Genomic DNA, 14,653 nt, shown 5'->3' on the forward strand with positions numbered 1-14,653 from the left:
ACAATACAATCTCTTCAGCAAGTGGTGTTGGGAATGCTGGACAGCCACATGTAAATCAATGAAGTTAGAACACACCCTCACACTATATACAAAAATAAACTCAAAACGGCTTAAAAGCTTAAATATAAGACATAACACCATAAAAGTCCTAGAAGAAAACATAGGCAAAACATTCTCTGACATAAATCTTACTGATATCTTCTTAGGTCAGTCTCCCAAGGCAATAGAAATAAAAACAAAAATGAACAAATGGGACCCAACCAAAATCATAAGCTTTTGCACAGCAAAGGAAACCATAAACAAAAAAAAACAACCTACAGAATGGGAGAAAATATTTGCAAATGATGGGACTGACAAGGGCTTAATCTCCAAAATATACTTACAGCTCATACAACTCAACAACAAACTCAATCCAAAAATGGGCAGAAGATCTAAATAGACATTTCTCCAAAGAAGACATACAGATGGCCAACAGGCACATGAAAAGATGCTCAACATCGCTAATAACTAGAGAAATGCAAATCAAAAGCTCAATGAGGTACCACTTCACACTGGTCAGAATGGTCATCATTGAAAAATCTACAAATATCAAATGCTGGAGAGGGTGTGGAGAAAAGGTAACCCTCCTACACTGTTGGTGGGAAGGTAAATTGGTGCATCCACAACGGAAAACAGTATGGAGGTTCCTCAAAAAACTAAAATAGAGTTTCCATGTGATCCAGCAATCCCACCTCTGGGCATATATCTGGAAAACACCATAATTTGAAAAGATACATGCACCACAAAGTTCATAGCAGCACTATTAGAGAAATGTAAATCAAAAGTACAATGTGAGTATAGTGTGGGAGGATGCTCTTTTTTCCTGATTATCTTTGATTCAATTTTCCTTAGTAGATTTCCTCTTAGCTAAACTAGCTAAGAGTTTATAAATATATTTTGAATAAGTCAATTTCAAGCTCTGTACAAATCAGTGGGAGAGACATTTCATGTAATTTTATCTCATTGTGTAGTCAGCTACTTAGTACTGCTAAAAATAGTAACTACATGTGTTTCATGTTGTCAAGAAGGTACTATGAACTCTTTTTGATATTCTGGATGATGCGTTTATTTTATATTGTCATTTTTATTAACTAGTAAAAGCATTAAAAATGTAACATAGTTTATTTTAAAATGCCCACTGTTTTCATTTATACCATATTTCCAGCAAGTAACTTCCTATCTAAGATGAAACAGTTTTATGGAAAAATCCATGAATTTCAAGTATTTAATATTCAAGTTACATGGAGATAGCTAAATTATTAAGTTTTATATAAATATATGAGAATGGTTTAATCAATTATTGCATAATAATTTAAGCAAATAAAATGTTCTATAAATCAACAAAAATTGTACTTAATGTACATGAAGCTATAGAAAAATGAAAAGGAAAATCCTGTTAGATAATCTACTAATTGTCTATATTTTACAACATAAGGTTATTGGTCACATTGTTTCCTTCAAACCCATGATTATTAAATGGGTAATGATCAGTAAAGTCTTTTAGAACCTGTATAGCAAGTCATATTATTTACAGACTGAGTATGTTTTCTATATAAGAAATCTTACATGTTTTGAATACTTAGCATTATAAGTTTTACATCTTCATTCATGCAGGGCTTATCTCCCTCACTTTGTTATTTTAGTGAACAAATCTTTGTGTATAAATCTGTCATGAAACTAGACATAGAGTTGGTCCTTTTAAAAGCTTCATTTTAAATTATCTGCTATGTGATAGTACTACTACTATTAGGTGAATATATAAGCAGAAACAATTTTAATATTCAATTAAAATTATATATATGTATGCATGTGTGTGTGTGTATATATATACATACATATATGTATATAGTTTCCTGGAAAGCTTCCAGCTAGCAGAAATGAATGTATGCTCAGATATCCTGAGAAAGCCTGCCTAACTGTAGAAAATAAATGGGAGGAGTTACCTAAGCCAACAGAAAAACTATTTTCAGGAATAACACGGAGAAATAGGAAGATACACAGCCATGGGGAAGAGGACATCACTTTAATAACTTTAATAACCACAAATTATAATATACTAAGTATTTCCAGACAATATTATTTAGGATTTCAAAGTCTTTTAAAATCTTCAGTAGACAAGGAGCTAGCAGTTTTGTTATACACTTTACACAGGTTTTAAAACTAACTGTGCCGTGAAAATTATTTTAGTACTCACACTGTACATGTTTTCACAATCTTAAGTATTTTATCCACTTGACAGTTGGAGTAACTCCCACATTTGGATCTTGGTTTACATACTAAGTGTTATCATGGTGTGGAAAGCCAAACTGAAGCCTTTGAAACTGTCCTTCTACTTTGGCCAACACAGTAAATCAAAAATAATGTGCTTCAAAGAGAGGTGTCAGACACTAGTGATCCTATTAAAGACGTAAATGATCCAAGGGTGGTGGTCCTAATCATAAACACTGAAGAATTATTATAGAATGACTCTAGCATTAGCCTTATTGTAGCTGTTGTGCCAGATATGGTATCAATGCCAAATGAATTCCAGAATGTAGCAAGTCCTTCCTAGTAGAGAAGAGACTAATACTGCTTTCAGCTTTGGTGAATTGGCAGAAAGAGGAAGGATATGCCAAAGAGAATGGGAAGAAATTAGCCATATTTAGAAATTGGGTAAGTTACCTGTCATATTTCAGCTGGCATGATTTACTAAAATCTTAAATTTAAGTTTTGAGGACCCCAAGACACACAGTAAATCTTTACCTGCTGCACAACTCTTTACAAGTCTTCATCAAAATGCAAGGAGATAATACATAGAAGGTTGAGGATAGGGCAAGAGAACTGAGAAAGATCACTCTTAAAATACACTGGACTTCCCAGAGTGTTTATGCTGCATAATAAACTACCTAAAACGTGGTGGCTTAAAACAACATATTTATTATCTCATGATTTCTGTGGTGCTAGAATCCAGGAATGGCTCACTTCGACCCTCTGCAGAGGGCCACATAAAACTGTAATTAAGGTTTACCCCAGTTCTGGGATCTCATCAGAAGCTTGACTGAGAAAGAATCTACTTCCAAGCTCCCTCCAGTCATTGGCATAATTAATTCCCTTGTGCCTGTAGGCTTTATAGCAAATAGTTTATAGAAAGCCAGTTAGGGCAAGTGGAGGGGAGAGCGGAAGGGATGGGCGGAAGGAGGGAGACAGGGCAACTGACTCCAAAGATGGGGGCTCTCTGGAGCCTCTTTTATTAGAGCACTAATCCCATTCATAAGGGCTCCACCCTCATGACCTTAGCACCTCACAAAGGCCCCACCTCTTAATACCATCACCATTGGGGTTAGGTTTCAACATATGAATTTGCAGGGGACACATTCAAACTATAGCAGAGTGGAAAGAGTACAAAACAATAGAAAAGAATATGTTAGTTATTATGTATGTATTACATATATATGCATATACTTAGTTATATATACACAATGTATATAATATACATAGTAATACACATAATTATAACTTATATATATATATATATATATAAAATTAGCTTTCTATCATTATATAACAAATTACCAGCCCTTTAAGCAATATAAATTTATTATCTCACAATTTCTGAAGGTTGGAAGCCTGGCATGCAGTGGATAGATCTTCTGCTCAGAATCTCACTAGGCTAAAATCAAGTTATAAGCCTGGGCTCCAAGTATCTTCTAGGCTTGTGATCCACTTCTAAATTCACTGATTGCTGCCAGAATTAATTTCTCTCTCATACTTTCCACGTTGCCCCTCCATCCTCAAGCCAGCAATGGACGGTCAAATTCTTCTTGTGTTTCTCATCTGACTTCCTTTTCTACAGTCATCTTCTAGTTTTATGGGCTCACATGATTACACTAAACCCAGTTTAATAATCCAGGAAATCTTAAAGTCAAGTGATTAGTAACCTCAGTAACATCTAGAAAGCCCCTTTTTTTCATTCAATGGAACTTATCCTTCAGCATAACACCAGGAGTCAAAGGTTATGGGGGCCAAAATTCTGCTGTATATTCAAAGGATATACTATTAACTGACTATTTTAAGGAAAATGCATGCATTTATGAAATGTACAGTATATGTAGAAATAAAATATATAGCATCAAGAAAACAAAGTCTGAAGGACTTCCCTGGTGGAGCAGTGGTTAAGAATCCGCCTGCCAATGCAGGAGATACAGGTTTAATCCCTGGTCCAGGAAGATCTCACATGCCACGGAACAACTAAGCCCGTGCACCACAACTACTGAAGCCTGCAATCTAGAGCCCACGTGCCACAGCTACTGAAGCCCATGTGCCTAGAGCCCATGCTCCGCAACAAGAGAAGCCACCGCAGTGAGAAGGCTGTGCACCGCGACGAAGAGTAGCCTCTGCTCACCTCAACTAGAGAACGCCTGCTCGCAACAACAAAGACCCAACACAGCCAAAAGAAAACAAAGTATCAGAGAAAAGTAAATGGAATTATGTAAGTCCCTTATATTATTTGTGAAACAGTATAAGGTTATTTAAAGACAAAATCTAATAAGAGAAGATAGATATTGTTATTTCTAGAACAACTACTAGAAAGCAAGATGGAAAAATAAATCTAAGAAGTCCTCATGGTAGGAAAGTCAGATGAAATAATTTGTTTTACTTTGGAAGGAATTTCCCAGAATGCTAAGAGCATTGGTCCTTAGCCATTTCACCAATGTTGCAGGTCTCTGAATCTTTAGTTCCCATCCTCTGGAGTCCTTGATGTCTAGACAGTCTAGATCTCTTTGGTTGACAGGAAAGGGAACAAGGGAATTGACATAGCCCTGGGTAAACTGTAAATATATACCATTATCTCTTCCAAGTGAATGTGAGCTCATTCTGATTCTCTGTCCTAATAAAGATATAAACAAATGAATTTGATAAATCTATGGATTCATGCATGTTTCTGAGATAGTTAGTTTTCTCTAGTGCAGATACTGCATCTGGTAGAGTGTCTGAAATTAAAGTTACCACTTGCTTGAGATAACAGTATTTAATTTTCATGCTCCATATTCTATCTGATTTTTGCAAGGTCTGGATTTATGAATTAAATTGATGAATGTCGGGACCACCACTTCTCCATCCGTTAGTTCTTTAAGGTGACATCTATTTCTGCTATTCCCTCAAAGATGTGACTTTTTAAAATTGAAATCCTGGTTGTGGAAGAAGAGCAGTTTCAGAGGTGCCATATAGACTTCCAAACTACAATATAGCCTACCAAATGGGCTAAGTGTCAAATATAGTGTTTATGCCTTATGCCAAGTAGATTGATTATAATTATACATTTAGAGGTTAGAGAGATGACTAACAGGTAGGTCTATATCTGAACTCAACTTAATACCTGCTCACTTTATGTTCCTAATCTCTAAGGGGTTGTGGAGTAATTGTCAAGAACTACAAAGTATCTGGAATTTTCTCTATTTGCAAGCTAACAAGTTAACCTGCCACAAGTTCATGCATGGTAGCAGAAGACATGAGACTCCTGGGTCATAGACAAAGGACTTTTATTACCCATGGCACAAGAAGAATCTCATGTTTGCATTAGTTCCACCTGCTCCACAAGTCCCATTGGGGTCCATGTGGGGTGATACAAGTGGATAGTGGATACTGCACAAAAGAGTGGGTCTGAACCACAGCTGAGGGACCACAAGCTTACAAAACTCAAATCTGTAATAAGGAAGCTGTTAGAAAACTTGCTTAAATTTCTCCCCAGAGCTAGACATTATCTTTATTACTATAGTTAATAAACAAATCTGACCTCTGCTCTGGAAGGGAACATTATGACTATCTTCTAAGGTTGTTTGCTTACCTTCTTCAGAAAAAAAGTTGATTTAAAAACATGCAAAAAAAATGCAAAAACAGAGAGGACCATGGGGAATTGTCTACCAAAAGTTATGAAGCCACTTCATGTCTCCAGATACACATGTGAAATCATACCTTGTGGACAGTCCTCAAAGTATTTAAGTATCTCCTCCATTCCCCTCGTCAACAGTGCAGAGTTATAGGAGTAGTCATTTTTCAGTTCCTTTAGGGAAGGACTGAGGTAATCATTACTGTGTGTAGTTTCAATGTAGAGTCCTTCCTTCTGGTTACCTAACCATTATTTCAGTCAGTTTGCTCTGAGTTGAAAAACTAATGTAGGTCTAGAAATTGAACAAAGTATCATGATGTTTTAATGGAACAACTGCCCTCAGATTCATGATCATCCATCCTTGATTTCTTCTGATGATACAAAGTTAGAATTACCCTTACTGACTGTCCACATATTTTGCCCTCATGATACTGTGCTCTACTAAATATCCCACAATGCTCTTTGGGTCTTGGCTGTCATTTTAACATTGTTCTTCATTATGATAATTGAACACTTGCCTTCTGACAGCGAAGCATCAACACCTGATCAATAGAGTTTTGCAAGCCTAGAATCCTTACTGCTATCAGTGGATCTAGTTTTATAACAGAATCTTCTGCAGTAAGCTCTGGTTTTCAGAGGAAAGATACCAGTGAACTGCCAAGATGCTGGTGTTTGCCCCACTCACCTGTATATCCCTCATCACTTTAGTAAATAGAATGACCTTTAAATCCTCCCCTGGAACATGACCATCTGGTGGGTTTTGGAGAATTCCTTCACTTAGACATGCTCATTAAAGGCATCTCCACCTCACTAAGCATAGATTATTACTTGAAAAAAATGGTCCTAAGAGCCATCACTGCAACAGGTTTGTGCTAGCTCCAGGGATAGAAAGTAAATATACCCCTTGCATGACTAAACAAGAGGAGAGAAAACAAACTAAAAATACCAGCAATGAAAGCTGAGATAACAGTACAGGTATTTTAGTAATTAAGTGGATAAGAGGGAAATATAATGAACATTATGCCACTGAATTTGAAAATTTAGATCAGCCACAAAATTTTTGTAAGAAAAGAAAATTTACCTAAACTCATCCAAAACCAAATAGGAAATGAAAATAGCTTTATATCAATCAACAGGATTGAAAACATAATTTTTTAAAAACACTATGGAAAAAATAAACTCTAGGCTCAGAATGCTTTACTGGTGAATTTTCCTTTTAAAAAAACAAACATCGTATATAAGACCTTTTAGAAAATCCAGCAGAATGGAACATTCCCAATTCGTTCTATGAGACCAGTATAATTGGACTTGAAAATCTGATAAGACTATTATACAAAATAAAGTCACAGAATAATTTCTCATCATGATACATGCAAAAGTCCTTAACAAAATATTAGCACAGTGTATCCAGTGATATACCAAAAGGGTAGTACTTCATGATCAAGTGAGAATTCTCAGTAATGAAAAACTGATTTTACATTTGAAAATCAACTTATGGTATTAACAACTGAAAGGAGAAAAGCATATGATCATCTCAATAAATGCAAAATAAACTGTTTGCTAATATCCAACATGCATTTATAATAAAAACTCATTAATTTAGAGATAAGAGCATACTTCTATCTGATAATGTGAATCTTCAAAAATAATATCAGTATATAAAAAAGCATTAGTTTGAGCAAAAGAAATCAGATTCTAACTGTCTTTACTCATAATCAGTTACTTTATTTGTATTAAGTCCCAAAATAAGCAAAATAATCCTTGGTAATATAAATCAGAAAGTGATTTCATCAGGGTACAGAGAAAGAGCGGAAATGGACTGGAAAAAAAATTTGGAAACTTTTCTTGATGATGGAACGATTTTATGTCTGATTTTCGATGGTGGTAAGTAGGTAAACACAGTTTCAAAACTCAAAGTAAAAATGTGGGAACTCTTTATTATGTGTAAATTATAGCATTAATATTAAAGAAAAATACTAGGTATGCTTGTAATATTTTATTTTTACAGCTGAGTTCTGAAATAGCCAATTAAATGGGCTTATTTGTTTTGGTTTTGCTGGCCTTGTGCAAACATGACTCATGATATTAATGATTTACTGTCTTGTTTGCAGTGTGCCCAATGCATATTTAAGTAACTTTGATAATAGCACATTATCAGACAAACTGTAAAAGGGCCATTTATTGATGTTTTATCCATTTCCTGAGTTTTCACAACAAATTGATCTATTTGCAGCCAAAAGGTCAAGTAATGAAAATAAAAACAAAAATAAACAAATGGGACCTAATTAAACTTAAAAGCTTTTGCACAGCAAAGGAAGCTATAAACAAAACAAAAAGAAAACCTACAGAATGGGAGAAAATATTTGCAAACTATGTGAGTGACAAGGGTTTATCTCTAAAATTGAGCTGTATGAGTTGTTTGTATATACCAAAAGCAAACAATCCAATCAAAAAATGGGCAGAAGATCTAAAAAGACATTTCTCCAAAGGCACATGAAAAGTTGTTCAAGATCACTATTTATTAGAACAATGCAAATCAAAACGACAATGAGGCATCACCTCACACTGGTCAGAATGGCCAACATCAAACAAGTAATAAATGCTGGAGAGGGTGTGGAGAAAAAGGAACCCTTGCACAATGTTGGTGAGAATGTCACTATGGAGAACAGTCTGGAGGTTCCTTAAAAAATGAAAAACAAGAGCTACCATATGATCTTGCAATCCCACTCCTGGACATATATCTGAAGAAAACCATAATTCAAAAAAATACATGTACCCCAATGTTCATAGCAGCACTATTTACAATAGCCAAGTCATGGAAGCAACCTAAGTGTCCACTGACAGAGGAATGGATAAAGAAGATGTGGTATATATACACAATGGAATACTACTCAGCCATAAAAAGGAATGAAATAATGCCACTTGCAGCAACATGGATGGACCAAAAGATTATCACACTAAGTGAAGCAAGCCAGATAGAGATAGACAAATATCATGTGATATCACTTATATGTAGAATCTAAAAACAAATTATATTTACAAATGAACTTATTTACAAAACAGAAATAGACTCACAGATAGAAAACAAACTTATGGGGGCTTCCCTGGTGGTGCAGTGGTTAAGAATCCGCCTGCCAATACAGGGGACATGGGTTCACGCTCTGGTCCAGGAAGATCCCACATGCTGTGGAGCATCGAAGCCTGTGCGCCACAACTACTAAGCCTGTGCTCTAGAGCCGGCGAGCCACAACTACTGAAGCCCACGTGCCTAAAGCCCTTGCTCCGCAACAAGAGAAGCCACCACAATGAGAAGCCCGCGCACCACAACAAAGAGGAGCCCCTGCTCGCTGCAACTAGAGAAAGCCCACATGCAGCCACGAAGACCCAACGCAGCCAAAAATAAATAAATTAATTAAAAGAAAGAAAAGAAAAGAAACTTATGGTTACCAAAGATGGGGGGGGGGTGTAAATGAGGAGTTTGAGATTAAAATATACACATTATTATATATAAAATAGATAACCAATAAGGACCTACTGTATAGCACAGTATTAAGATATTAAGCTATTAATATCCTTAGTATAAAGATATTAAGATACTTAATATCTTGTAATAACCTATAATGGAAGACAATGTAAAAAATAATATATATGTATTTATATATATATACATATATATGCAAAACTGAATTACCTTGTTGTACACCTGAAACACATTATAAATCAACTATATTTCAATCAAAATTTTTTAAAAATTAAAAAATTGTTTAATACAACACATATTTATTCAGTGTCTACTATGTGCTAACCATGCTTTGAGGAGCCCAGGATATGTTAATAAATCAAACAGACAAAATTCTCTGCTTCTGTGGAGCTCACATTCTTCCATTTTCTCTGCCAAGTACAGTTAGTCTCCTTTATGCTATTACCTTTGCATCTTAAACTCTAAAAATTAGACTTATTCAGAGCTCTTTCTTCAATCTCTTATTCTTTCTACATTAATTCTCTTGGTGGTGATATTTACTCTCATGGTTTTACATATCATCCATTCACTGATTACTTCCAAAATCATACCTCCATTTGATCTCTTCACAGAGCACTGGACTCACTTATCCAACTCACAACTTGACTTCTACAAGTGAATAGCTAATAAGCACCTCAAATACCTAAAACCGTGATGATCATGGGTCCCAGTTTAGCCAAGACAATCTGTATTTACACTTAGAGTCTTATTGTCTTTGTATAACTACTAATATATTCCCCTTCAATCTCAAAGGGATCTTGATATGGATAATATGGACATTCTATCCAAACAGCCCTCTTGATTCCACTTCCCAATTTAGTTTTAGCCATCATAATAATGGCAAATCAATTCGCCTAGGCATTCAGTCCAAAATAATGTTTTATTCTCTAATACTCTTGTTTGCTTGTACTCTATCTGCTAGAAACTACTATTGTTTCTGATTTCAAAACATACCAAATCTAACCAATATATAAAATGCCACAGTTATTTCGGATTTATAATACTTTATTTTCCTTAAAAGGTACTCCTTCAAATTTTAAAACCACATAGCATCCAGGGTGAACTTACGAAAATCTAAATTAAATCTTGCCATTCTATTACTCAAACCCTTAAGTAGCTTCTCATGAATCTCAACATGAGGTCCAAATTAAAACTGATAATATTCTTTATAATTTTCCCAAGCCTACCTCCCTGAGTTAATCTCCTACCACTATGTGTTTATATACTCTGCTTTTGTCAAACATAACATCTCGTTGCTCTTTAAAGGTGCCATTTTTTGTTGACTCCAGAGCTTTCAATTTATTGTCCTTAAATCTTGGAGAACTTCTCTCTTAGGTTTTCTGATGCTTCCTCACTTTCATTCATATGTGTGCTCAAGAGTTCTCTTAGTTGGGAGAAAATATTTTCAATGAATCTCTCACATTTCTGCATGCCTAGGTATTCAAAGCATATTTATTCAAGTTTATTTTTATATTCCAGGATAGTAAAGATAGAGAATGTCTCTTTCCCTAAACATATATACCAAGATTACACAGATAAAGACCTCAATCCTCTATCCTGAGAAAACTTGCTCACATTTCAGGGTAATAATGTATCTTTCTGGAGGGAAGATGAACAGGTTTCCTAGAGGTCACTTTTTAAGACTGGGACTATCCTAAGCATTTCTCAGCTGTGACACAACATATACAACATCCATTTGGGCGCACTTCTGCATCACCCCCATGGGACTCAGGAGGGTAAGTAATGATGAAAACATGGAGCTCATGCTACCTGCTGTATTCTGTGAGTAATCTACTTAGGTTCATTGTCTTCTCATCAGCTGAATCTATGTAATTGTAGTGAGTCTGCCTAGAACCTAGAAGTTGCCCCTGCACTGCTGGTTGGGAACCACTTGGCCGCTAACAGTTAAAAGTTCTCATCACCCAATTTCTACGTGGGAGGGGAAGTTTACCTATGCCAGCAACAATTCTCGGACACCAGCTGGGTGTCCTACAATTCACCTCAAATCTGAGGCTATCTCTCCAGAGATAGGCTCAGATTCCACAGGTTAAGGCTTCAGTCCCCACGAGACTGCTCCTCTCTCTTGACTTTAGATATGAGTTGAAGACCCAGGTTATTACCGGTGTTTCTGACCAACAGGTTATAGAATGGATGTTCCAATGACCCTCTCCTCAGGTTTGATTAATTTGCTAGAGTAGCTCATAGAACTCAGAGGAACATTCTACTTACTAGATTATTACAAAAGATTATTTATGTATTATAAAAGAATATAACTCAACAACAGCCAGATGGAAGAAACATATAGGACAAGGTATGGTGAAAGGGCAACTAGCCTTCATGTCCCCTCCAGGAAGACCACTCTCTCCAAATCTCCACACGTTCATCAAACTGGAAGCTCTCTGAACTCAGTCCTTTTGGGTTTATATGGAGGCTTTACTTGATAGGGATAGTTGATTAAACCATTGGTCATTGGCTATTGATTCAAATTCCAGTCCCTCTCCCCTCCCTCCCTGGAGAGCAGGGGGATAGGATTGAAAGTTCCTACCCTCTAATCACATGGCTTGTTCTCCTGCCAACCAGCTCCCCTACTTAGATTGACTCCAAATCACCTCATTGACATAAGACATATTTTATGTCTCTTAACACTTAAGAAATTCCAGTGGTTTAAGGAGCTATGTACCAGAAAAGGGGACAAAGAACAAAAATATATTTCTTATTATAAATCACAACAGTTTTTCAGAGATTAGATAATTCCCTTGTTCAAAACCTTCATCTGTTTTCTGTCTCAGTAAAAATAAAGTCATATTTCTTATTGTGCCTCATAAGGTATTGTCCCTACCTGCATCTAAAAACACATTTACCCCCTCCCTCCTCTCTTCCTCTTCTCCCCTTCCACTCAATGTTCAATTAAGGCTGATAAACTACTATTCAGTCTAAGATCATTATACCAACTCTCATTGTTTCTTATTCTCTACCATTCTTCCTGTTCATAGAATACATTTCTACCCATATCCATCAGGTGAAAACCTATTGATTTTTCAAAATTCCGTTAAATTGTCTCATCTTGTAAATAATTCCTCTTTCAGAAGTACTGGCTACTCCCTTCTTTTGTGACAACTCTATGAATATAAGGCTCTTATTATTCTGCATATAACCTTGTTATTTCACTCATATTTGTAGGTCCAACTTTCCCTTATATGCCCAACTTTTCCACCAAGCTCTTTAGTAGATACCATTTATTTAGTTCCTACTGTGTGCCAGAAAATGCACCTTTCACTCTAGATGCATATAAAGTAGATGTTATTCCTATTTCAGGTTCATAGGTCAAAATACTGCTCAAAGACACAGTTGTTAAGAAGAAGAGGCAGGATGCTAACCAAAGTCTTTGAATTCCCAAGGCTCTAATTTGCATCACTGTGTAAATTTCATAACACCTATTAGAACAAGACAATATCATTCCCTTTAAACAGGTGATAAATCTGAGCCTCAGAAATGTTAAAACTTTTTCCTGTTCAGAGATAAGATTTGATTTTTTTAAATTCTAGGACTTTATACATAGTTACTGCAGAATAAGAGATTTACAGAGAAAATGAATGAGTATTTCTGTGACTACATGGGTTTATAGGGAAAAAAATCAACAGGACTCAAAGTTTAGGTATTGAGATTTTTAGGCTCAGTAAATGAGTGACAGAAGCAGGTTTATTGAGTAGAGGAACCTATTAGGTTCCATATGTCAGGCCTTGTTTCAATTATTCTAAGTGTGAGATGATGATGAGGCTTTTATTGAAGATTTTTAACAGGCAAATTGAGATAAATTCAGTACAAACTCCTAATCTGTTTATGGCAAATGGTTCCTGGGCTAACTTAATTTGTAGAAAGCCTGTCTAATTTCTCACATTTTGACCCACATCTGTCAATCAAAGTAAGTACTCTTTAACACCAGGCACTGAAAAGTGAGGCAAAGTTTTATTTATTGGGTATAGTTGTGAAGACTGCAGGAGATCAGTGGCACTATTGATTCATTAATTTAATAAGTAATTATTGATCTTCTGTGATGTGCAGGATGCTGTGATAGGCAACTATTACACATTGAGAAGTGAAGAGAGCTTACATTTTAGAGAGGGAAGCACGTAATCAAAAAGTACACACGGAAATAAATGTATAAATAGCATGCACAGTACTGTGAAGGAAATGAATATGTGACCATGATTAAAAAAACAAAGCAAAACAACAACAACAAAACAGTGGTCATACACATGGTAAGTAAGGAGAAATTTCTTGATCAGGTGGTCAGGAAATTCCTCTCTGAAGACATGATGTTTGAGTTTAGAAGGCTAATAAAAATAGTGCAAGGAAGAGCACCCTTAGAAGATAGAATGTGTACAAAGACCTGAGGTAGGTAGGAGAACTTGGCATGTTCCATAACTGAGTGAAAACCAGAATGGAGGAATGCTATTTTAACCAAATATGGATTTTAAATTATTTTCTTTTATCAGTCAGTCCTAAGGAACTGCTAGCCAAGTTGCCTTGCTATGTTCTAAACATAAAATAAGAGATGAACTGCGTCGGGTCTCAAATTATTATCCTGGAAAGCAAAATGTGCCAACTGTTGGTCCATCTTGCAAATGATACTCCCAAAGTATGCAAACCCCACTGTTAACCATCTAAACATGGTTAGTCTATTGGACTCTCTCACATGTAGCTGTTAAATCAAAACTGCACATACGGAAGTATTTTTCTTTGGCTTTTTATAGCTTTATGCTTATAAAAACAGATGAAGAAATGACAAAGAAATGGGCTCATGTTCAGGCTATACCTATTAACACTGTGTTATCATGTTCTAGTTTAACTTCTCAGTGCCTCCATTTCATTATAACCTAGAAAATGAGTGATAATGGGATCCGCCTCATGGGACTTTTGTGAGGATTTAATAAGATAATTCATGTAAAGCCCTCAGCAAAATGCCTAGTGTGTAGTAGATTTCAGTAAATATTTACTATTAAGAAGTTTTAAAAGATTTTGCTCTGCTTATAAGAGAAATATTTCTATAGCTATATTATGTTGATGTGTACAGAATTATCCTGATTCCTTTTTATCAGTAAAGCAAAATGTACTACATCTGTGAACATTAGGCTAAACTGTGTTTCACCTCTATAAAAATGAGAATGGGAAATATAAACCTATACTGCAGTGAAAAATCCCCAAATTCCAGGTTAATAGCTGCTTTA

Source organism: Balaenoptera borealis, assembly GCF_965194805.1.
Source record: "Balaenoptera borealis genome assembly, chromosome: 17".
In the NCBI taxonomy this organism is placed as follows: Eukaryota; Metazoa; Chordata; class Mammalia; order Artiodactyla; family Balaenopteridae; genus Balaenoptera; species Balaenoptera borealis.